Below are 24,509 nucleotides of genomic sequence, written 5' to 3' on the forward strand. Positions count from 1 at the left end.
CCAGAATTGGTTTCAAACTACGGAGCCACCCAAGGATCCTGAAAAGTCCATTTGTGGAGATGAGCTCCTGGACTCCCGTTAAGAAGACATGTTGTCAACCTCTAGATCCCTTACATGCCTGCACTTTTCGGCTTGCTGCTGCTGCAATCCACGCGTTTTAGATCTGCAAAACTCCACCTCTTTAAACACAGCACCTTCACCCCCTGCTGTTCCCACCCGCCTCAACACCGTTGGAAGGGAGGAGAACCAATTAAGGCGGGGGGTGGGGTGGAACGAGCAGCTGTCTACCCTTAGCAGGAGGGCTCCTGATTACATACCTCTCCTGCTGCTGCTGCTGCTGGCTGTCCAGCAGCAGACTGAAGGTGGCTGCTGCTGTGCACAGGTATATAAAGGCTCAGAACCTATTATGACACGCGCAGCCAGCGTTCCATTGCCAAATTCCATCTACTGCAGGCAGGATACCTGGCTGGCTGAATGTCGCTGAGAAGCTCACAGAGACCGCCATAAGCAACAGTTTAACAGAATGCCACAGACTAATCAACCAAACTTTTTGGGTTGGGTTCTCTTTTATAGTCTGCAGGCATTAAATGAAAGAAGTCAGTGTTCCAGCAGAAGGAGACAACGTTTCAGAAAAGGCATTGTAGCAAACCAAAAAAGAAATTTTAAGCGCAGCAGAGTAACCAGCGCACATACCTGTTAGCTCAGGTGAGTTTAAAAGGCTGCTGTTAATAACAAGGGCATTTGCTAAATAGATGGTGTGTGTGCAACAATATACTGAAAGGTCAATTATATTGTGCAGCTTATCTCACCACCTGTAGTTATTTAGGTGAAAACTCCAAAATGCTTGCCTAATATGTCTGTTTATCCAAAAGGAAGTAAAAAGGGAGAGCTAGAAAGATAGCATTGCATCACATTACATGGCAATGCAATGCACAGTTGCTGAAGTTGAACCAAAATGAGCTTGTAATCTGGCTTCTGCAACTTTGAACATGAAAAATCCAATGAGGAGAAGAAAAGCAAAGCCAAAGAGTCCATCCCAAAATCCGACAAACAAGCAAAATGAACAAAAAACATTGAATTCAATTCTTTCTGATTTTAGAAACTGCATTAAAGAAGGGGTGCACCGGTCCTGGAGATACTGCAATACCAGGTCAATGCGTGGAGTGGACAGAGCAAGCTCTTTTTCCATCTCCCTGTTCTAAAAATCCATTTAATATATGGTCCCCAGATAGGGGACGTATCAGATATTAAACTGATAAGAACAGATACTACACTTGATCTTAGCCAAAAGGCCGAGAAGCGATAACCAGAATTGGTTTCAAACTACGGAGCCACCCAAGGATCCTGAAAAGTCCATTTGTGGAGATGAGCTCCTGGACTCCCGTTAAGAAGACATGTTGTCAACCTCTAGATCCCTTACATGCCTGCACTTTTCGGCTTGCTGCTGCTGCAATCCACGCGTTTTAGATCTGCATAACTCCACCTCTTTAAACACAGCACCTTCACCCCCTGCTGTTCCCACCCGCCTCAACACCGTTGGAAGGGAGGAGAACCAATTAAGGCGGGGGGTGGGGTGGAACGAGCAGCTGTCTACCCTTAGCAGGAGGGCTCCTGATTACATACCTCTCCTGCTGCTGCTGCTGCTGGCTGTCCAGCAGCAGACTGAAGGTGGCTGCTGCTGTGCACAGGTATATAAAGGCTCAGAGCCTATTATGACACGCGCAGCCAGCGTTCCATTGCCACATTCCATCTACTGCAGGCAGGATACCTGGCTGGCTGAATGTCGCTGAGAAGCTCACAGAGACCGCCATAAGCAACAGTTTAACAGAATGCCACAGACTAATCAACCAAACTTTTTGGGTTGGGTTCTCTTTTATAGTCTGCAGGCATTAAATGAAAGAAGTCAGTGTTCCAGCAGAAGGAGACAACGTTTCAGAAAAGGCATTGTAGCAAACCAAAAAAGAAATTTTAAGCGCAGCAGAGTAACCAGCGCACATACCTGTTAGCTCAGGTGAGTTTAAAAGGCTGCTGTTGATAACAAGGGCATTTGCTAAATAGATGGTGTGTGTGCAACAATATACTGAAAGGTCAATTATATTGTGCAGCTTATCTCACCACCTGTAGTTATTTAGGTGAAAGCTCCAAAATGCTTGCCTAATATGTCTGTTTATCCAAAAGGAAGTAAAAAGGGAGAGCTAGAAAGATAGCATTGCATCACATTACATGGCAATGCAATGCACAGTTGCTGAAGTTGAACCAAAATGAGCTTGTAATCTGGCTTCTGCAACTTTGAACATGAAAAATCCAATGAGGAGAAGAAAAGCAAAGCCAAAGAGTCCATCCCAAAATCCGACAAACAAGCAAAATGAACAAAAAACATTGAATTCAATTCTTTCTGATTTTAGAAACTGCATTAAAGAAGGGGTGCTCCGGTCCTGGAGATACTGCAATACCAGGTCAATGCGTGGAGTGGACAGAGCAAGCTCTTTTTCCATCTCCCTGTTCTAAAAATCCATTTAATATATGGTCCCCAGATAGGGGACGTATCAGATATTAAACTGATAAGAACAGATACTACACTTGATCTTAGCCAAAAGGCCGAGAAGCGATAACCAGAATTGGTTTCAAACTACGGAGCCACCCAAGGATCCTGAAAAGTCCATTTGTGGAGATGAGCTCCTGGACTCCCGTTAAGAAGACATGTTGTCAACCTCTAGATCCCTTACATGCCTGCACTTTTCGGCTTGCTGCTGCTGCAATCCACGCGTTTTAGATCTGCATAACTCCACCTCTTTAAACACAGCACCTTCACCCCCTGCTGTTCCCACCCGCCTCAACACCGTTGGAAGGGAGGAGAACCAATTAAGGCGGGGGGTGGGGTGGAACGAGCAGCTGTCTACCCTTAGCAGGAGGGCTCCTGATTACATACCTCTCCTGCTGCTGCTGCTGCTGGCTGTCCAGCAGCAGACTGAAGGTGGCTGCTGCTGTGCACAGGTATATAAAGGCTCAGAGCCTATTATGACACGCGCAGCCAGCGTTCCATTGCCACATTCCATCTACTGCAGGCAGGATACCTGGCTGGCTGAATGTCGCTGAGAAGCTCACAGAGACCGCCATAAGCAACAGTTTAACAGAATGCCACAGACTAATCAACCAAACTTTTTGGGTTGGGTTCTCTTTTATAGTCTGCAGGCATTAAATGAAAGAAGTCAGTGTTCCAGCAGAAGGAGACAACGTTTCAGAAAAGGCATTGTAGCAAACCAAAAAAGAAATTTTAAGCGCAGCAGAGTAACCAGCGCACATACCTGTTAGCTCAGTTGAGTTTAAAAGGCTGCTGTTGATAACAAGGGCATTTGCTAAATAGATGGTGTGTGTGCAACAATATACTGAAAGGTCAATTATATTGTGCAGCTTATCTCACCACCTGTAGTTATTTAGGTGAAAGCTCCAAAATGCTTGCCTAATATGTCTGTTTATCCAAAAGGAAGTAAAAAGGGAGAGCTAGAAAGATAGCATTGCATCACATTACATGGCAATGCAATGCACAGTTGCTGAAGTTGAACCAAAATGAGCTTGTAATCTGGCTTCTGCAACTTTGAACATGAAAAATCCAATGAGGAGAAGAAAAGCAAAGCCAAAGAGTCCATCCCAAAATCCGACAAACAAGCGAAATGAACAAAAAACATTGAATTCAATTCTTTCTGATTTTAGAAACTGCATTAAAGAAGGGGTGCACCGGTCCTGGAGATACTGCAATACCAGGTCAATGCGTGGAGTGGACAGAGCAAGCTCTTTTTCCATCTCCCTGTTCTAAAAATCCATTTAATATATGGTCCCCAGATAGGGGACGTATCAGATATTAAACTGATAAGAACAGATACTACACTTGATCTTAGCCAAAAGGCCGAGAAGCGATAACCAGAATTGGTTTCAAACTACGGAGCCACCCAAGGATCCTGAAAAGTCCATTTGTGGAGATGAGCTCCTGGACTCCCGTTAAGAAGACATGTTGTCAACCTCTAGATCCCTTACATGCCTGCACTTTTCGGCTTGCTGCTGCTGCAATCCACGCGTTTTAGATCTGCATAACTCCACCTCTTTAAACACAGCACCTTCACCCCCTGCTGTTCCCACCCGCCTCAACACCGTTGGAAGGGAGGAGAACCAATTAAGGCGGGGGGTGGGGTGGAACGAGCAGCTGTCTACCCTTAGCAGGAGGGCTCCTGATTACATACCTCTCCTGCTGCTGCTGCTGCTGGCTGTCCAGCAGCAGACTGAAGGTGGCTGCTGCTGTGCACAGGTATATAAAGGCTCAGAGCCTATTATGACATGCGCAGCCAGCGTTCCATTGCCACATTCCATCTACTGCAGGCAGGATACCTGGCTGGCTGAATGTCGCTGAGAAGCTCACAGAGACCGCCATAAGCAACAGTTTAACAGAATGCCACAGACTAATCAACCAAACTTTTTGGGTTGGGTTCTCTTTTATAGTCTGCAGGCATTAAATGAAAGAAGTCAGTGTTCCAGCAGAAGGAGACAACGTTTCAGAAAAGGCATTGTAGCAAACCAAAAAAGAAATTTTAAGCGCAGCAGAGTAACCAGCGCACATACCTGTTAGCTCAGGTGAGTTTAAAAGGCTGCTGTTGATAACAAGGGCATTTGCTAAATAGATGGTGTGTGTGCAACAATATACTGAAAGGTCAATTATATTGTGCAGCTTATCTCACCACCTGTAGTTATTTAGGTGAAAGCTCCAAAATGCTTGCCTAATATGTCTGTTTATCCAAAAGGAAGTAAAAAGGGAGAGCTAGAAAGATAGCATTGCATCACATTACATGGCAATGCAATGCACAGTTGCTGAAGTTGAACCAAAATGAGCTTGTAATCTGGCTTCTGCAACTTTGAACATGAAAAATCCAATGAGGAGAAGAAAAGCAAAGCCAAAGAGTCCATCCCAAAATCCGACAAACAAGCAAAATGAACAAAAAACATTGAATTCAATTCTTTCTGATTTTAGAAACTGCATTAAAGAAGGGGTGCTCCGGTCCTGGAGATACTGCAATACCAGGTCAATGCGTGGAGTGGACAGAGCAAGCTCTTTTTCCATCTCCCTGTTCTAAAAATCCATTTAATATATGGTCCCCAGATAGGGGACGTATCAGATATTAAACTGATAAGAACAGATACTACACTTGATCTTAGCCAAAAGGCCGAGAAGCGATAACCAGAATTGGTTTCAAACTACGGAGCCACCCAAGGATCCTGAAAAGTCCATTTGTGGAGATGAGCTCCTGGACTCCCGTTAAGAAGACATGTTGTCAACCTCTAGATCCCTTACATGCCTGCACTTTTCGGCTTGCTGCTGCTGCAATCCACGCGTTTTAGATCTGCATAACTCCACCTCTTTAAACACAGCACCTTCACCCCCTGCTGTTCCCACCCGCCTCAACACCGTTGGAAGGGAGGAGAACCAATTAAGGCGGGGGGTGGGGTGGAACGAGCAGCTGTCTACCCTTAGCAGGAGGGCTCCTGATTACATACCTCTCCTGCTGCTGCTGCTGCTGGCTGTCCAGCAGCAGACTGAAGGTGGCTGCTGCTGTGCACAGGTATATAAAGGCTCAGAGCCTATTATGACACGCGCAGCCAGCGTTCCATTGCCACATTCCATCTACTGCAGGCAGGATACCTGGCTGGCTGAATGTCGCTGAGAAGCTCACAGAGACCGCCATAAGCAACAGTTTAACAGAATGCCACAGACTAATCAACCAAACTTTTTGGGTTGGGTTCTCTTTTATAGACTGCAGGCATTAAATGAAAGAAGTCAGTGTTCCAGCAGAAGGAGACAACGTTTCAGAAAAGGCATTGTAGCAAACCAAAAAAGAAATTTTAAGCGCAGCAGAGTAACCAGCGCACATACCTGTTAGCTCAGGTGAGTTTAAAAGGCTGCTGTTGATAACAAGGGCATTTGCTAAATAGATGGTGTGTGTGCAACAATATACTGAAAGGTCAATTATATTGTGCAGCTTATCTCACCACCTGTAGTTATTTAGGTGAAAGCTCCAAAATGCTTGCCTAATATGTCTGTTTATCCAAAAGGAAGTAAAAAGGGAGAGCTAGAAAGATAGCATTGCATCACATTACATGGCAATGCAATGCACAGTTGCTGAAGTTGAACCAAAATGAGCTTGTAATCTGGCTTCTGCAACTTTGAACATGAAAAATCCAATGAGGAGAAGAAAAGCAAAGCCAAAGAGTCCATCCCAAAATCCGACAAACAAGCGAAATGAACAAAAAACATTGAATTCAATTCTTTCTGATTTTAGAAACTGCATTAAAGAAGGGGTGCACCGGTCCTGGAGATACTGCAATACCAGGTCAATGCGTGGAGTGGACAGAGCAAGCTCTTTTTCCATCTCCCTGTTCTAAAAATCCATTTAATATATGGTCCCCAGATAGGGGACGTATCAGATATTAAACTGATAAGAACAGATACTACACTTGATCTTAGCCAAAAGGCCGAGAAGCGATAACCAGAATTGGTTTCAAACTACGGAGCCACCCAAGGATCCTGAAAAGTCCATTTGTGGAGATGAGCTCCTGGACTCCCGTTAAGAAGACATGTTGTCAACCTCTAGATCCCTTACATGCCTGCACTTTTCGGCTTGCTGCTGCTGCAATCCACGCGTTTTAGATCTGCATAACTCCACCTCTTTAAACACAGCACCTTCACCCCCTGCTGTTCCCACCCGCCTCAACACCGTTGGAAGGGAGGAGAACCAATTAAGGCGGGGGGTGGGGTGGAACGAGCAGCTGTCTACCCTTAGCAGGAGGGCTCCTGATTACATACCTCTCCTGCTGCTGCTGCTGCTGGCTGTCCAGCAGCAGACTGAAGGTGGCTGCTGCTGTGCACAGGTATATAAAGGCTCAGAGCCTATTATGACACGCGCAGCCAGCGTTCCATTGCCACATTCCATCTACTGCAGGCAGGATACCTGGCTGGCTGAATGTCGCTGAGAAGCTCACAGAGACCGCCATAAGCAACAGTTTAACAGAATGCCACAGACTAATCAACCAAACTTTTTGGGTTGGGTTCTCTTTTATAGTCTGCAGGCATTAAATGAAAGAAGTCAGTGTTCCAGCAGAAGGAGACAACGTTTCAGAAAAGGCATTGTAGCAAACCAAAAAAGAAATTTTAAGCGCAGCAGAGTAACCAGCGCACATACCTGTTAGCTCAGGTGAGTTTAAAAGGCTGCTGTTGATAACAAGGGCATTTGCTAAATAGATGGTGTGTGTGCAACAATATACTGAAAGGTCAATTATATTGTGCAGCTTATCTCACCACCTGTAGTTATTTAGGTGAAAGCTCCAAAATGCTTGCCTAATATGTCTGTTTATCCAAAAGGAAGTAAAAAGGGAGAGCTAGAAAGATAGCATTGCATCACATTACATGGCAATGCAATGCACAGTTGCTGAAGTTGAACCAAAATGAGCTTGTAATCTGGCTTCTGCAACTTTGAACATGAAAAATCCAATGAGGAGAAGAAAAGCAAAGCCAAAGAGTCCATCCCAAAATCCGACAAACAAGCAAAATGAACAAAAAACATTGAATTCAATTCTTTCTGATTTTAGAAACTGCATTAAAGAAGGGGTGCACCGGTCCTGGAGATACTGCAATACCAGGTCAATGCGTGGAGTGGACAGAGCAAGCTCTTTTTCCATCTCCCTGTTCTAAAAATCCATTTAATATATGGTCCCCAGATAGGGGACGTATCAGATATTAAACTGATAAGAACAGATACTACACTTGATCTTAGCCAAAAGGCCGAGAAGCGATAACCAGAATTGGTTTCAAACTACGGAGCCACCCAAGGATCCTGAAAAGTCCATTTGTGGAGATGAGCTCCTGGACTCCCGTTAAGAAGACATGTTGTCAACCTCTAGATCCCTTACATGCCTGCACTTTTCGGCTTGCTGCTGCTGCAATCCACGCGTTTTAGATCTGCATAACTCCACCTCTTTAAACACAGCACCTTCACCCCCTGCTGTTCCCACCCGCCTCAACACCGTTGGAAGGGAGGAGAACCAATTAAGGCGGGGGGTGGGGTGGAACGAGCAGCTGTCTACCCTTAGCAGGAGGGCTCCTGATTACATACCTCTCCTGCTGCTGCTGCTGCTGGCTGTCCAGCAGCAGACTGAAGGTGGCTGCTGCTGTGCACAGGTATATAAAGGCTCAGAGCCTATTATGACACGCGCAGCCAGCGTTCCATTGCCACATTCCATCTACTGCAGGCAGGATACCTGGCTGGCTGAATGTCGCTGAGAAGCTCACAGAGACCGCCATAAGCAACAGTTTAACAGAATGCCACAGACTAATCAACCAAACTTTTTGGGTTGGGTTCTCTTTTATAGTCTGCAGGCATTAAATGAAAGAAGTCAGTGTTCCAGCAGAAGGAGACAACGTTTCAGAAAAGGCATTGAAAAAAAAGCAAACCAAAAAAGAAATTTTAAGCGCAGCAGAGTAACCAGCGCACATACCTGTTAGCTCAGGTGAGTTTAAAAGGCTGCTGTTGATAACAAGGGCATTTGCTAAATAGATGGTGTGTGTGCAACAATATACTGAAAGGTCAATTATATTGTGCAGCTTATCTCACCACCTGTAGTTATTTAGGTGAAAGCTCCAAAATGCTTGCCTAATATGTCTGTTTATCCAAAAGGAAGTAAAAAGGGAGAGCTAGAAAGATAGCATTGCATCACATTACATGGCAATGCAATGCACAGTTGCTGAAGTTGAACCAAAATGAGCTTGTAATCTGGCTTCTGCAACTTTGAACATGAAAAATCCAATGAGGAGAAGAAAAGCAAAGCCAAAGAGTCCATCCCAAAATCCGACAAACAAGCAAAATGAACAAAAAACATTGAATTCAATTCTTTCTGATTTTAGAAACTGCATTAAAGAAGGGGTGCACCGGTCCTGGAGATACTGCAATACCAGGTCAATGCGTGGAGTGGACAGAGCAAGCTCTTTTTCCATCTCCCTGTTCTAAAAATCCATTTAATATATGGTCCCCAGATAGGGGACGTATCAGATATTAAACTGATAAGAACAGATACTACACTTGATCTTAGCCAAAAGGCCGAGAAGCGATAACCAGAATTGGTTTCAAACTACGGAGCCACCCAAGGATCCTGAAAAGTCCATTTGTGGAGATGAGCTTCTGGACTCCCGTTAAGAAGACATGTTGTCAACCTCTAGATCCCTTACATGCCTGCACTTTTCGGCTTGCTGCTGCTGCAATCCACGCGTTTTAGATCTGCATAACTCCACCTCTTTAAACACAGCACCTTCACCCCCTGCTGTTCCCACCCGCCTCAACACCGTTGGAAGGGAGGAGAACCAATTAAGGCGGGGGGTGGGGTGGAACGAGCAGCTGTCTACCCTTAGCAGGAGGGCTCCTGATTACATACCTCTCCTGCTGCTGCTGCTGCTGGCTGTCCAGCAGCAGACTGAAGGTGGCTGCTGCTGTGCACAGGTATATAAAGGCTCAGAGCCTATTATGACACGCGCAGCCAGCGTTCCATTGCCACATTCCATCTACTGCAGGCAGGATACCTGGCTGGCTGAATGTCGCTGAGAAGCTCACAGAGACCGCCATAAGCAACAGTTTAACAGAATGCCACAGACTAATCAACCAAACTTTTTGGGTTGGGTTCTCTTTTATAGTCTGCAGGCATTAAATGAAAGAAGTCAGTGTTCCAGCAGAAGGAGACAACGTTTCAGAAAAGGCATTGTAGCAAACCAAAAAAGAAATTTTAAGCGCAGCAGAGTAACCAGCGCACATACCTGTTAGCTCAGGTGAGTTTAAAAGGCTGCTGTTGATAACAAGGGCATTTGCTAAATAGATGGTGTGTGTGCAACAATATACTGAAAGGTCAATTATATTGTGCAGCTTATCTCACCACCTGTAGTTATTTAGGTGAAAGCTCCAAAATGCTTGCCTAATATGTCTGTTTATCCAACAGGAAGTAAAAAGGGAGAGCTAGAAAGATAGCATTGCATCACATTACATGGCAATGCAATGCACAGTTGCTGAAGTTGAACCAAAATGAGCTTGTAATCTGGCTTCTGCAACTTTGAACATGAAAAATCCAATGAGGAGAAGAAAAGCAAAGCCAAAGAGTCCATCCCAAAATCCGACAAACAAGCAAAATGAACAAAAAACATTGAATTCAATTCTTTCTGATTTTAGAAACTGCATTAAAGAAGGGGTGCACCGGTCCTGGAGATACTGCAATACCAGGTCAATGCGTGGAGTGGACAGAGCAAGCTCTTTTTCCATCTCCCTGTTCTAAAAATCCATTTAATATATGGTCCCCAGATAGGGGACGTATCAGATATTAAACTGATAAGAACAGATACTACACTTGATCTTAGCCAAAAGGCCGAGAAGCGATAACCAGAATTGGTTTCAAACTACGGAGCCACCCAAGGATCCTGAAAAGTCCATTTGTGGAGATGAGCTCCTGGACTCCCGTTAAGAAGACATGTTGTCAACCTCTAGATCCCTTACATGCCTGCACTTTTCGGCTTGCTGCTGCTGCAATCCACGCGTTTTAGATCTGCATAACTCCACCTCTTTAAACACAGCACCTTCACCCCCTGCTGTTCCCACCCGCCTCAACACCGTTGGAAGGGAGGAGAACCAATTAAGGCGGGGGGTGGGGTGGAACGAGCAGCTGTCTACCCTTAGCAGGAGGGCTCCTGATTACATACCTCTCCTGCTGCTGCTGCTGCTGGCTGTCCAGCAGCAGACTGAAGGTGGCTGCTGCTGTGCACAGGTATATAAAGGCTCAGAGCCTATTATGACACGCGCAGCCAGCGTTCCATTGCCACATTCCATCTACTGCAGGCAGGATACCTGGCTGGCTGAATGTCGCTGAGAAGCTCACAGAGACCGCCATAAGCAACAGTTTAACAGAATGCCACAGACTAATCAACCAAACTTTTTGGGTTGGGTTCTCTTTTATAGTCTGCAGGCATTAAATGAAAGAAGTCAGTGTTCCAGCAGAAGGAGACAACGTTTCAGAAAAGGCATTGTAGCAAACCAAAAAAGAAATTTTAAGCGCAGCAGAGTAACCAGCGCACATACCTGTTAGCTCAGGTGAGTTTAAAAGGCTGCTGTTGATAACAAGGGCATTTGCTAAATAGATGGTGTGTGTGCAACAATATACTGAAAGGTCAATTATATTGTGCAGCTTATCTCACCACCTGTAGTTATTTAGGTGAAAGCTCCAAAATGCTTGCCTAATATGTCTGTTTATCCAAAAGGAAGTAAAAAGGGAGAGCTAGAAAGATAGCATTGCATCACATTACATGGCAATGCAATGCACAGTTGCTGAAGTTGAACCAAAATGAGCTTGTAATCTGGCTTCTGCAACTTTGAACATGAAAAATCCAATGAGGAGAAGAAAAGCAAAGCCAAAGAGTCCATCCCAAAATCCGACAAACAAGCAAAATGAACAAAAAACATTGAATTCAATTCTTTCTGATTTTAGAAACTGCATTAAAGAAGGGGTGCACCGGTCCTGGAGATACTGCAATACCAGGTCAATGCGTGGAGTGGACAGAGCAAGCTCTTTTTCCATCTCCCTGTTCTAAAAATCCATTTAATATACGGTCCCCAGATAGGGGACGTATCAGATATTAAACTGATAAGAACAGATACTACACTTGATCTTAGCCAAAAGGCCGAGAAGCGATAACCAGAATTGGTTTCAAACTACGGAGCCACCCAAGGATCCTGAAAAGTCCATTTGTGGAGATGAGCTCCTGGACTCCCGTTAAGAAGACATGTTGTCAACCTCTAGATCCCTTACATGCCTGCACTTTTCGGCTTGCTGCTGCTGCAATCCACGCGTTTTAGATCTGCATAACTCCACCTCTTTAAACACAGCACCTTCACCCCCTGCTGTTCCCACCCGCCTCAACACCGTTGGAAGGGAGGAGAACCAATTAAGGCGGGGGGTGGGGTGGAACGAGCAGCTGTCTACCCTTAGCAGGAGGGCTCCTGATTACATACCTCTCCTGCTGCTGCTGCTGCTGGCTGTCCAGCAGCAGACTGAAGGTGGCTGCTGCTGTGCACAGGTATATAAAGGCTCAGAGCCTATTATGACACGCGCAGCCAGCGTTCCATTGCCACATTCCATCTACTGCAGGCAGGATACCTGGCTGGCTGAATGTCGCTGAGAAGCTCACAGAGACCGCCATAAGCAACAGTTTAACAGAATGCCACAGACTAATCAACCAAACTTTTTGGGTTGGGTTCTCTTTTATAGTCTGCAGGCATTAAATGAAAGAAGTCAGTGTTCCAGCAGAAGGAGACAACGTTTCAGAAAAGGCATTGTAGCAAACCAAAAAAGAAATTTTAAGCGCAGCAGAGTAACCAGCGCACATACCTGTTAGCTCAGGTGAGTTTAAAAGGCTGCTGTTGATAACAAGGGCATTTGCTAAATAGATGGTGTGTGTGCAACAATATACTGAAAGGTCAATTATATTGTGCAGCTTATCTCACCACCTGTAGTTATTTAGGTGAAAGCTCCAAAATGCTTGCCTAATATGTCTGTTTATCCAAAAGGAAGTAAAAAGGGAGAGCTAGAAAGATAGCATTGCATCACATTACATGGCAATGCAATGCACAGTTGCTGAAGTTGAACCAAAATGAGCTTGTAATCTGGCTTCTGCAACTTTGAACATGAAAAATCCAATGAGGAGAAGAAAAGCAAAGCCAAAGAGTCCATCCCAAAATCCGACAAACAAGCAAAATGAACAAAAAACATTGAATTCAATTCTTTCTGATTTTAGAAACTGCATTAAAGAAGGGGTGCACCGGTCCTGGAGATACTGCAATACCAGGTCAATGCGTGGAGTGGACAGAGCAAGCTCTTTTTCCATCTCCCTGTTCTAAAAATCCATTTAATATATGGTCCCCAGATAGGGGACGTATCAGATATTAAACTGATAAGAACAGATACTACACTTGATCTTAGCCAAAAGGCCGAGAAGCAATAACCAGAATTGGTTTCAAACTACGGAGCCACCCAAGGATCCTGAAAAGTCCATTTGTGGAGATGAGCTCCTGGACTCCCGTTAAGAAGACATGTTGTCAACCTCTAGATCCCTTACATGCCTGCACTTTTCGGCTTGCTGCTGCTGCAATCCACGCGTTTTAGATCTGCATAACTCCACCTCTTTAAACACAGCACCTTCACCCCCTGCTGTTCCCACCCGCCTCAACACCGTTGGAAGGGAGGAGAACCAATTAAGGCGGGGGGTGGGGTGGAACGAGCAGCTGTCTACCCTTAGCAGGAGGGCTCCTGATTACATACCTCTCCTGCTGCTGCTGCTGCTGGCTGTCCAGCAGCAGACTGAAGGTGGCTGCTGCTGTGCACAGGTATATAAAGGCTCAGAGCCTATTATGACACGCGCAGCCAGCGTTCCATTGCCACATTCCATCTACTGCAGGCAGGATACCTGGCTGGCTGAATGTCGCTGAGAAGCTCACAGAGACCGCCATAAGCAACAGTTTAACAGAATGCCACAGACTAATCAACCAAACTTTTTGGGTTGGGTTCTCTTTTATAGTCTGCAGGCATTAAATGAAAGAAGTCAGTGTTCCAGCAGAAGGAGACAACGTTTCAGAAGAGGCATTGTAGCAAACCAAAAAAGAAATTTTAAGCGCAGCAGAGTAACCAGCGCACATACCTGTTAGCTCAGGTGAGTTTAAAAGGCTGCTGTTGATAACAAGGGCATTTGCTAAATAGATGGTGTGTGTGCAACAATATACTGAAAGGTCAATTATATTGTGCAGCTTATCTCACCACCTGTAGTTATTTAGGTGAAAGCTCCAAAATGCTTGCCTAATATGTCTGTTTATCCAAAAGGAAGTAAAAAGGGAGAGCTAGAAAGATAGCATTGCATCACATTACATGGCAATGCAATGCACAGTTGCTGAAGTTGAACCAAAATGAGCTTGTAATCTGGCTTCTGCAACTTTGAACATGAAAAATCCAATGAGGAGAAGAAAAGCAAAGCCAAAGAGTCCATCCCAAAATCCGACAAACAAGCAAAATGAACAAAAAACATTGAATTCAATTCTTTCTGATTTTAGAAACTGCATTAAAGAAGGGGTGCACCGGTCCTGGAGATACTGCAATACCAGGTCAATGCGTGGAGTGGACAGAGCAAGCTCTTTTTCCATCTCCCTGTTCTAAAAATCCATTTAATATATGGTCCCCAGATAGGGGACGTATCAGATATTAAACTGATAAGAACAGATTTTTTTTTTTTTTTTTTTAAAACCTATTCAGGTTAAAATTAAAGTCCACTCCACAGTCCTCTTCTCCCCAAAGGGAGACAAGACGTGGACTCCAACTTAAATCATCATCAGGTTTTGGTACTTTTAATGTCAGAAAAAAAAATTACAAAAATACAACAATACTTACAAAGAAAGAAATGTTTCAGAACCTGAATGGATACCAAAAAAATAAAAATTAAATTATAACTGTATTAACAACAGTAATAACATCAAGTAAAATACTTGTAACCATTATCAAAAGCATGAACCCCAACCCAACTCAGAACCTTAAGGGACAAATCTTCAACCCTTGATGCTGAAAAAACTTGTTTCGATACACCATCTGGTATTCTATATTTCACACAAAAAACATTTTTATCTCTTATTAGTTCTTTCCTAACATTCTCTATAAGATAGTCCAAACGTTTCTCATCATACAACTTACGGTACAACCGGTTAAAATATTCTGCATTCTTTATAAACATAGGTTGTTGAAAAACAACTATATTTTCTTCCATTGCCACCTCCACTTCCTGTTCCTTTCTCTTTTCTTGCTTTTTAACCTTACCACGGCCAGTTCCCTGACTTACACCTCCCATTTCACTCTCTACCCTATCCCCCCAATCTACTCTTGTTTTCTCCATCTCCCTCTGCACTCCTACAGGTTTGCTTTCTTTTCCCTTTACCACCAACACCTTTTCTACACTTTCCTCCTTTCTCTCTACCAAAACCTTTTTAACCACTACCTCCTTCTCTTTATTTCTTTTCCTCTTTGGGCAATTCTTAAAAACATGCGTATCTTCCTGACACAAGTTGCACTTCCTCCGATCTTTACAATCCTTTGACTCATGATCACCTTTTTTGCAAAAACCACATACACCACCCGAACAATTTTCCTTTCCATGCCCGTATTGACGACAAACTCGACAAAAAGTGGGTATACCACTGAAAAAAATATCACCATTTATATTACCCAACTTAAACCTAGCTGGGGGAAGCAACACAGTCCCCTGCTCATCTTCTTTGAAACGGACCAAAAATTTCCACTTCGAAGTCCAAAAACCAAATTCATTATAAATCTTCCCTTTTGGTGTTACTGACAAACAAAAAAACTCCAAAAATGTAAGAACATCCTCTTCGTCCACCAATGGAGAGTACATTTTAACAATGATCCATTTATCTCTAACGGGGAAGTGTGGCATTACACTTATCCCCTCCATTCTTTTATCCTGGCTTGCAGTCATTTTCCTTAGATATCCTTCAAAAAAAACTTTGTCAACAAAAACTATATCATAAACACCCCTCCTGGGGTAGTCCATTATCGCCAACACTTCTTCTGTCTTCAAACCAAAAAGATCCACAAGAACTTGACTCATCACATACCTAAAATCCTTTTGATCTCGAAAGTTCTCCTGAACAACCAAACGAATAGAATTCTGCACCTTAGCGAATTCAGGCACATGATCTTCCTCTCCTTCATGTGATGCTGCAGACATCTTCTTCACAAACAGGTTCTCCTCTTCTCAATAGAAACCTTCAACACCGAAGTGCCAGGTAGATGATCGCCTCCCGTTGCCCGGGGACTAATCCGACTCCCTAATAGCAGCAGGGAGGTGAAGCCCTGCTGAAAAACAGAGCGATCCCCCCAGGCCAAGGAGCCGGGTACCCCGAGCACCTCTCAGCCAAGACCAAGGCAGCAGCCGCTAGATCACTGCACTTGATCTTAGCCAAAAGGCCGAGAAGCGATAACCAGAATTGGTTTCAAACTACGGAGCCACCCAAGGATCCTGAAAAGTCCATTTGTGGAGATGAGCTCCTGGACTCCCGTTAAGAAGACATGTTGTCAACCTCTAGATCCCTTACATGCCTGCACTTTTCGGCTTGCTGCTGCTGCAATCCACGCGTTTTAGATCTGCATAACTCCACCTCTTTAAACACAGCACCTTCACCCCCTGCTGTTCCCACCCGCCTCAACACCGTTGGAAGGGAGGAGAACCAATTAAGGCGGGGGGTGGGGTGGAACGAGCAGCTGTCTACCCTTAGCAGGAGGGCTCCTGATTACATACCTCTCCTGCTGCTGCTGCTGCTGGCTGTCCAGCAGCAGACTGAAGGTGGCTGCTGCTGTGCACAGGTATATAAAGGCTCAGAGCCTATTATGACACGCGCAGCCAGCGTTCCATTGCCACATTCCATCTACTGCAGGCAGGATACCTGGCTGGCTGAATGTCGCTGAGAAGCTCACAGAGACCGCCATAAGCAACAGTTTAACAGAATGCCACAGACTAATCAACCAAACTTTTTGGGTTGGGTTCTCTTTTATAGTCTGCAGGCATTAAATGAAAGAAGTCAGTGTTCCAGCAGAAGGAGACAACGTTTCAGAAAAGGCATTGTAGCAAACCAAAAAAGAAATTTTAAGCGCAGCAGAGTAACCAGCGCACATACCTGTTAGCTCAGGTGAGTTTAAAAGGCTGCTGTTGATAACAAGGGCATTTGCTAAATAGATGGTGTGTGTGCAACAATATACTGAAAGGTCAATTATATTGTGCAGCTTATCTCACCACCTGTAGTTATTTAGGTGAAAGCTCCAAAATGCTTGCCTAATATGTCTGTTTATCCAAAAGGAAGTAAAAAGGGAGAGCTAGAAAGATAGCATTGCATCACATTACATGGCAATGCAATGCACAGTTGCTGAAGTTGAACCAAAATGAGCTTGTAATCTGGCTTCTGCAACTTTGAACATGAAAAATCCAATGAGGAGAAGAAAAGCAAAGCCAAAGAGTCCATCCCAAAATCCGACAAACAAGCAAAATGAACAAAAAACATTGAATTCAATTCTTTCTGATTTTAGAAACTGCATTAAAGAAGGGGTGCACCGGTCCTGGAGATACTGCAATACCAGGTCAATGCGTGGAGTGGACAGAGCAAGCTCTTTTTCCATCTCCCTGTTCTAAAAATCCATTTAATATATGGTCCCCAGATAGGGGACGTATCAGATATTAAACTGATAAGAACAGATACTACACTTGATCTTAGCCAAAAGGCCGAGAAGCGATAACCAGAATTGGTTTCAAACTACGGAGCCACCCAAGGATCCTGAAAAGTCCATTTGTGGAGATGAGCTCCTGGACTCCCGTTAAGAAGACATGTTGTCAACCTCTAGATCCCTTACATGCCTGCACTTTTCGGCTTGCTGCTGCTGCAATCCACGCGTTTTAGATCTGCATAACTCCACCTCTTTAAACACAGCACCTTCACCCCCTGCTGTTCCCACCCGCCTCAACACCGTTGGAAGGGAGGAGAACCAATTAAGGCGGGGGGTGGGGTGGAACGAGCAGCTGTCTACCCTTAGCAGGAGGGCTCCTGATTACATACCTCTCCTGCTGCTGCTGCTGCTGGCTGTCCAGCAGCAGACTGAAGGTGGCTGCTGCTGTGCACAGGTATATAAAGGCTCAGAGCCTATTATGACACGCGCAGCCAGCGTTCCATTGCCACATTCCATCTACTGCAGGCAGGATACCTGGCTGGCTGAATGTCGCTGAGAAGCTCACAGAGACCGCCATAAGCAACAGTTTAACAGAATGCCACAGACTAATCAACCAAACTTTTTGGGTTGGGTTCTCTTTTATAGTCTGCAGGCATTAAATGAAAGAAGTCAGTGTTCCAGCAGAAGGAGACAACGTTTCAGAAAAGGCATTGTAGCAAACCAAAAAAGAAATTTTAAGCGCAGCAGAGTAACCAGCGCACATACCTGTTAGCTCAGGTGAGTTTAAAAGGCTGCTGTTGATAACAAGGGCATTTGCTAAATAGATGGTGTGTGTGCAACAATATACTGAAAGGTCAATTATATTGTGCAGCTTATCTCACCACCTGTAGTTATTTAGGTGAAAGCTCCAAAATGCTTGCCTAATATGTCTGTTTATCCAAAAGGAAGTAAAAAGGGAGAGCTAGAAAGATAGCATTGCATCACATTACATGGCAATGCAATGCACAGTTGCTGAAGTTGAACCAAAATGAGCTTGTAATCTGGCTTCTGCAACTTTGAACATGAAAAATCCAATGAGGAGAAGAAAAGCAAAGCCAAAGAGTCCATCCCAAAATCCGACAAACAAGCAAAATGAACAAAAAACATTGAATTCAATTCTTTCTGATTTTAGAAACTGCATTAAAGAAGGGGTGCACCGGTCCTGGAGATACTGCAATACCAGGTCAATGCGTGGAGTGGACAGAGCAAGCTCTTTTTCCATCTCCCTGTTCTAAAAATCCATTTAATATATGGTCCCCAGATAGGGGACGTATCAGATATTAAACTGATAAGAACAGATTTTTTTTTTTTTTTTTTTAAAACCTATTCAGGTTAAAATTAAAGTCCACTCCACAGTCCTCTTCTCCCCAAAGGGAGACAAGACGTGGACTCCAACTTAAATCATCATGAGGTTTTGGTACTTTTAATGTCAGAAAAAAAAATTACAAAAATACAACAATACTTACAAAGAAAGAAATGTTTCAGAACCTGAATGGATACCAAAAAAATAAAAATTAAATTATAACTGTATTAACAACAGTAATAACATCAAGTAAAATACTTGTAACCATTATCAAAAGCATGAACCCCAACCCAACTCAGAACCTTAAGGGACAAATCTTCAACCCTTGATGCTGAAAAAACTTGTTTCGATACACCATCTGGTATTCTATATTTCACACAAAAAACATTTTTATCTCTTATTAGTTCTTTCCTAACATTCTCTATAAGATAGTCCAAACGTTTCTCATCATACAACTTACGGTACAACCGGTTAAAATATTCTGCATTCTTTATAAACATAGGTTGTTGAAAAACAACTATATTTTCTTCCATTGCCACCTCCACTTCCTGTTCCTTTCTCTTTTCTTGCTTTTTAACCTTACCACGGCCAGTTCCCTGACTTACACCTCCCATTTCACTCTCTACCCTATCCCCCCAATCTACTCTTGTTTTCTCCATCTCCCTCTGCACTCCTACAGGTTTGCTTTCTTTTCCCTTTACCACCAACACCTTTTCTACACTTTCCTCCTTTCTCTCTACCAAAACCTTTTTAACCACTACCTCCTTCTCTTTATTTCTTTTCCTCTTTGGGCAATTCTTAAAAACATGTGTATCTTCCTGACACAAGTTGCACTTCCTCCGATCTTTACAATCCTTTGACTCATGATCACCTTTTTTGCAAAAACCACATACACCACCCGAACAATTTTCCTTTCCATGCCCGTATTGACGACAAACTCGACAAAAAGTGGGTATACCACTGAAAAAAATATCACCATTTATATTACCCAACTTAAACCTAGCTGGGGGAAGCAACACAGTCCCCTGCTCATCTTCTTTGAAACGGACCAAAAATTTCCACTTCGAAGTCCAAAAACCAAATTCATTATAAATCTTCCCTTTTGGTGTTACTGACAAACAAAAAAACTCCAAAAATGTAAGAACATCCTCTTCGTCCACCAATGGAGAGTACATTTTAACAATGATCCATTTATCTCTAACGGGGAAGTGTGGCATTACACTTATCCCCTCCATTCTTTTATCCTGGCTTGCAGTCATTTTCCTTAGATATCCTTCAAAAAAAACTTTGTCAACAAAAACTATATCATAAACACCCCTCCTGGGGTAGTCCATTATCGCCAACACTTCTTCTGTCTTCAAACCAAAAAGATCCACAAGAACTTGACTCATCACATACCTAAAATCCTTTTGATCTCGAAAGTTCTCCTGAACAACCAAACGAATAGAATTCTGCACCTTAGCGAATTCAGGCACATGATCTTCCTCTCCTTCATGTGATGCTGCAGACATCTTCTTCACAAACAGGTTCTCCTCTTCTCAATAGAAACCTTCAACACCGAAGTGCCAGGTAGATGATCGCCTCCCGTTGCCCGGGGACTAATCCGACTCCCTAATAGCAGCAGGGAGGTGAAGCCCTGCTGAAAAACAGAGCGATCCCCCCAGGCCAAGGAGCCGGGTACCCCGAGCACCTCTCAGCCAAGACCAAGGCAGCAGCCGCTAGATCACTGCACTTGATCTTAGCCAAAAGGCCGAGAAGCGATAACCAGAATTGGTTTCAAACTACGGAGCCACCCAAGGATCCTGAAAAGTCCATTTGTGGAGATGAGCTCCTGGACTCCCGTTAAGAAGACATGTTGTCAACCTCTAGATCCCTTACATGCCTGCACTTTTCGGCTTGCTGCTGCTGCAATCCACGCGTTTTAGATCTGCATAACTCCACCTCTTTAAACACAGCACCTTCACCCCCTGCTGTTCCCACCCGCCTCAACACCGTTGGAAGGGAGGAGAACCAATTAAGGCGGGGGGTGGGGTGGAACGAGCAGCTGTCTACCCTTAGCAGGAGGGCTCCTGATTACATACCTCTCCTGCTGCTGCTGCTGCTGGCTGTCCAGCAGCAGACTGAAGGTGGCTGCTGCTGTGCACAGGTATATAAAGGCTCAGAGCCTATTATGACACGCGCAGCCAGCGTTCCATTGCCACATTCCATCTACTGCAGGCAGGATACCTGGCTGGCTGAATGTCGCTGAGAAGCTCACAGAGACCGCCATAAGCAACAGTTTAACAGAATGCCACAGACTAATCAACCAAACTTTTTGGGTTGGGTTCTCTTTTATAGTCTGCAGGCATTAAATGAAAGAAGTCAGTGTTCCAGCAGAAGGAGACAACGTTTCAGAAAAGGCATTGTAGCAAACCAAAGAAGAAATTTTAAGCGCAGCAGAGTAACCAGCGCACATACCTGTTAGCTCAGGTGAGTTTAAAAGGCTGCTGTTGATAACAAGGGCATTTGCTAAATAGATGGTGTGTGTGCAACAATATACTGAAAGGTCAATTATATTGTGCAGCTTATCTCACCACCTGTAGTTATTTAGGTGAAAGCTCCAAAATGCTTGCCTAATATGTCTGTTTATCCAAAAGGAAGTAAAAAGGGAGAGCTAGAAAGATAGCATTGCATCACATTACATGGCAATGCAATGCACAGTTGCTGAAGTTGAACCAAAATGAGCTTGTAATCTGGCTTCTGCAACTTTGAACATGAAAAATCCAATGAGGAGAAGAAAAGCAAAGCCAAAGAGTCCATCCCAAAATCCGACAAACAAGCAAAATGAACAAAAAACATTGAATTCAATTCTTTCTGATTTTAGAAACTGCATTAAAGAAGGGGTGCACCGGTCCTGGAGATACTGCAATACCAGGTCAATGCGTGGAGTGGACAGAGCAAGCTCTTTTTCCATCTCCCTGTTCTAAAAATCCATTTAATATATGGTCCCCAGATAGGGGACGTATCAGATATTAAACTGATAAGAACAGATACTACACTTGATCTTAGCCAAAAGGCCGAGAAGCGATAACCAGAATTGGTTTCAAACTACGGAGCCACCCAAGGATCCTGAAAAGTCCATTTGTGGAGATGAGCTCCTGGACTCCCGTTAAGAAGACATGTTGTCAACCTCTAGATCCCTTACATGCCTGCACTTTTCGGCTTGCTGCTGCTGCAATCCACGCGTTTTAGATCTGCATAACTCCACCTCTTTAAACACAGCACCTTCACCCCCTGCTGTTCCCACCCGCCTCAACACCGTTGGAAGGGAGGAGAACCAATTAAGGCGGGGGGTGGGGTGGAACGAGCAGCTGTCTACCCTTAGCAGGAGGGCTCCTGATTACATACCTCTCCTGCTGCTGCTGCTGCTGGCTGTCCAGCAGCAGACTGAAGGTGGCTGCTGCTGTGCACAGGTATATAAAGGCTCAGAGCCTATTATGACACGCGCAGCCAGCGTTCCATTGCCACATTCCATCTACTGCAGGCAGGATACCTGGCTGGCTGAATGTCGCTGAGAAGCTCACAGAGACCGCCATAAGCAACAGTTTAACAGAATGCCACAGACTAATCAACCAAACTTTTTGGGTTGGGTTCTCTTTTATAGTCTGCAGGCATTAAATGAAAGAAGTCAGTGTTCCAGCAGAAGGAGACAACGTTTCAGAAAAGGCATTGTAGCAAACCAAAAAAGAAATTTTAAGCGCAGCAGAGTAACCAGCGCACATACCTGTTAGCTCAGGTGAGTTTAAAAGGCTGCTGTTGATAACAAGGGCATTTGCTAAATAGATGGTGTGTGTGCAACAATATACTGAAAGGTCAATTATATTGTGCAGCTTATCTCACCACCTGTAGTTATTTAGGTGAAAGCTCCAAAATGCTTGCCTAATATGTCTGTTTATCCAAAAGGAAGTAAAAAGGGAGAGCTAGAAAGATAGCATTGCATCACATTACATGGCAATGCAATGCACAGTTGCTGAAGTTGAACCAAAATGAGCTTGTAATCTGGCTTCTGCAACTTTGAACATGAAAAATCCAATGAGGAGAAGAAAAGCAAAGCCAAAGAGTCCATCCCAAAATCCGACAAACAAGCAAAATGAACAAAAAACATTGAATTCAATTCTTTCTGATTTTAGAAACTGCATTAAAGAAGGGGTGCACCGGTCCTGGAGATACTGCAATACCAGGTCAATGCGTGGAGTGGACAGAGCAAGCTCTTTTTCCATCTCCCTGTTCTAAAAATCCATTTAATATATGGTCCCCAGATAGGGGACGTATCAGATATTAAACTGATAAGAACAGATACTACACTTGATCTTAGCCAAAAGGCCGAGAAGCGATAACCAGAATTGGTTTCAAACTACGGAGCCACCCAAGGATCCTGAAAAGTCCATTTGTGGAGATGAGCTCCTGGACTCCCGTTAAGAAGACATGTTGTCAACCTCTAGATCCCTTACATGCCTGCACTTTTCGGCTTGCTGCTGCTGCAATCCACGCGTTTTAGATCTGCATAACTCCACCTCTTTAAACACAGCACCTTCACCCCCTGCTGTTCCCACCCGCCTCAACACCGTTGGAAGGGAGGAGAACCAATTAAGGCGGGGGGTGGGGTGGAACGAGCAGCTGTCTACCCTTAGCAGGAGGGCTCCTGATTACATACCTCTCCTGCTGCTGCTGCTGCTGGCTGTCCAGCAGCAGACTGAAGGTGGCTGCTGCTGTGCACAGGTATATAAAGGCTCAGAGCCTATTATGACACGCGCAGCCAGCGTTCCATTGCCACATTCCATCTACTGCAGGCAGGATACCTGGCTGGCTGAATGTCGCTGAGAAGCTCACAGAGACCGCCATAAGCAACAGTTTAACAGAATGCCACAGACTAATCAACCAAACTTTTTGGGTTGGGTTCTCTTTTATAGTCTGCAGGCATTAAATGAAAGAAGTCAGTGTTCCAGCAGAAGGAGACAACGTTTCAGAAAAGGCATTGTAGCAAACCAAAAAAGAAATTTTAAGCGCAGCAGAGTAACCAGCGCACATACCTGTTAGCTCAGGTGAGTTTAAAAGGCTGCTGTTGATAACAAGGGCATTTGCTAAATAGATGGTGTGTGTGCAACAATATACTGAAAGGTCAATTATATTGTGCAGCTTATCTCACCACCTGTAGTTATTTAGGTGAAAGCTCCAAAATGCTTGCCTAATATGTCTGTTTATCCAAAAGGAAGTAAAAAGGGAGAGCTAGAAAGATAGCATTGCATCACATTACATGGCAATGCAATGCACAGTTGCTGAAGTTGAACCAAAATGAGCTTGTAATCTGGCTTCTGCAACTTTGAACATGAAAAATCCAATGAGGAGAAGAAAAGCAAAGCCAAAGAGTCCATCCCAAAATCCGACAAACAAGCAAAATGAACAAAAAACATTGAATTCAATTCTTTCTGATTTTAGAAACTGCATTAAAGAAGGGGTGCACCGGTCCTGGAGATACTGCAATACCAGGTCAATGCGTGGAGTGGACAGAGCAAGCTCTTTTTCCATCTCCCTGTTCTAAAAATCCATTTAATATATGGTCCCCAGATAGGGGACGTATCAGATATTAAACTGATAAGAACAGATACTACACTTGATCTTAGCCAAAAGGCCGAGAAGCGATAACCAGAATTGGTTTCAAACTACGGAGCCACCCAAGGATCCTGAAAAGTCCATTTGTGGAGATGAGCTCCTGGACTCCCGTTAAGAAGACATGTTGTCAACCTCTAGATCCCTTACATGCCTGCACTTTTCGGCTTGCTGCTGCTGCAATCCA

The 24,509-nt window shown here is 44.2% G+C and overlaps 14 non-coding genes and 2 pseudogenes across 14 annotated transcripts; all 16 read right to left on the bottom strand.

Moving 5' to 3' along the window:
• Nucleotides 1-1,113: 1,113 nt before the first annotated feature.
• On the bottom strand, nucleotides 1,114-1,304 carry LOC141241006 (U2 spliceosomal RNA). Its single transcript, XR_012305799.1, has one exon. It is a non-coding gene; the product is annotated as a U2 spliceosomal RNA (small nuclear RNA).
• A 1,115-nt stretch (nucleotides 1,305-2,419) lies between these two features.
• On the bottom strand, nucleotides 2,420-2,610 carry LOC141241016 (U2 spliceosomal RNA). The gene has a single exon (XR_012305808.1). It is a non-coding gene; the product is annotated as a U2 spliceosomal RNA (small nuclear RNA).
• Nucleotides 2,611-3,725: 1,115 nt separating this feature from the next.
• On the bottom strand, nucleotides 3,726-3,916 carry LOC141241018 (U2 spliceosomal RNA). The gene has a single exon (XR_012305810.1). It is a non-coding gene; the product is annotated as a U2 spliceosomal RNA (small nuclear RNA).
• A 1,115-nt stretch (nucleotides 3,917-5,031) lies between these two features.
• LOC141241017 (U2 spliceosomal RNA) lies at nucleotides 5,032-5,222 on the bottom strand. The gene has a single exon (XR_012305809.1). It is a non-coding gene; the product is annotated as a U2 spliceosomal RNA (small nuclear RNA).
• A 1,115-nt stretch (nucleotides 5,223-6,337) lies between these two features.
• On the bottom strand, nucleotides 6,338-6,528 carry LOC141241024 (U2 spliceosomal RNA). Its single transcript, XR_012305813.1, has one exon. It is a non-coding gene; the product is annotated as a U2 spliceosomal RNA (small nuclear RNA).
• A 1,115-nt stretch (nucleotides 6,529-7,643) lies between these two features.
• Nucleotides 7,644-7,834, bottom strand: LOC141241025 (U2 spliceosomal RNA). Its single transcript, XR_012305814.1, has one exon. It is a non-coding gene; the product is annotated as a U2 spliceosomal RNA (small nuclear RNA).
• A 1,121-nt stretch (nucleotides 7,835-8,955) lies between these two features.
• On the bottom strand, nucleotides 8,956-9,146 carry LOC141241026 (U2 spliceosomal RNA). Its single transcript, XR_012305815.1, has one exon. It is a non-coding gene; the product is annotated as a U2 spliceosomal RNA (small nuclear RNA).
• Nucleotides 9,147-10,261: 1,115 nt separating this feature from the next.
• LOC141241007 (U2 spliceosomal RNA) lies at nucleotides 10,262-10,452 on the bottom strand. The gene has a single exon (XR_012305800.1). It is a non-coding gene; the product is annotated as a U2 spliceosomal RNA (small nuclear RNA).
• A 1,115-nt stretch (nucleotides 10,453-11,567) lies between these two features.
• LOC141241015 (U2 spliceosomal RNA) lies at nucleotides 11,568-11,758 on the bottom strand. The gene has a single exon (XR_012305807.1). It is a non-coding gene; the product is annotated as a U2 spliceosomal RNA (small nuclear RNA).
• A 1,115-nt stretch (nucleotides 11,759-12,873) lies between these two features.
• LOC141241014 (U2 spliceosomal RNA) lies at nucleotides 12,874-13,064 on the bottom strand. Its single transcript, XR_012305806.1, has one exon. It is a non-coding gene; the product is annotated as a U2 spliceosomal RNA (small nuclear RNA).
• Nucleotides 13,065-14,179: 1,115 nt separating this feature from the next.
• LOC141241020 (U2 spliceosomal RNA) lies at nucleotides 14,180-14,360 on the bottom strand (annotated as a pseudogene).
• A 2,853-nt stretch (nucleotides 14,361-17,213) lies between these two features.
• Nucleotides 17,214-17,404, bottom strand: LOC141241008 (U2 spliceosomal RNA). The gene has a single exon (XR_012305801.1). It is a non-coding gene; the product is annotated as a U2 spliceosomal RNA (small nuclear RNA).
• A 1,115-nt stretch (nucleotides 17,405-18,519) lies between these two features.
• On the bottom strand, nucleotides 18,520-18,700 carry LOC141241021 (U2 spliceosomal RNA; annotated as a pseudogene).
• A 2,853-nt stretch (nucleotides 18,701-21,553) lies between these two features.
• Nucleotides 21,554-21,744, bottom strand: LOC141241009 (U2 spliceosomal RNA). The gene has a single exon (XR_012305802.1). It is a non-coding gene; the product is annotated as a U2 spliceosomal RNA (small nuclear RNA).
• A 1,115-nt stretch (nucleotides 21,745-22,859) lies between these two features.
• On the bottom strand, nucleotides 22,860-23,050 carry LOC141241010 (U2 spliceosomal RNA). The gene has a single exon (XR_012305803.1). It is a non-coding gene; the product is annotated as a U2 spliceosomal RNA (small nuclear RNA).
• A 1,115-nt stretch (nucleotides 23,051-24,165) lies between these two features.
• On the bottom strand, nucleotides 24,166-24,356 carry LOC141241012 (U2 spliceosomal RNA). Its single transcript, XR_012305804.1, has one exon. It is a non-coding gene; the product is annotated as a U2 spliceosomal RNA (small nuclear RNA).
• Between the last annotated feature and the right edge of the window lie 153 nt (nucleotides 24,357-24,509).

Source organism: Phyllobates terribilis, unplaced genomic scaffold (assembly GCF_046119375.1).
Source record: "Phyllobates terribilis strain yellow unplaced genomic scaffold, ASM4611937v1 Scaffold_980__1_contigs__length_496563, whole genome shotgun sequence".
NCBI lineage: Eukaryota > Metazoa > Chordata > Amphibia > Anura > Dendrobatidae > Phyllobates > Phyllobates terribilis.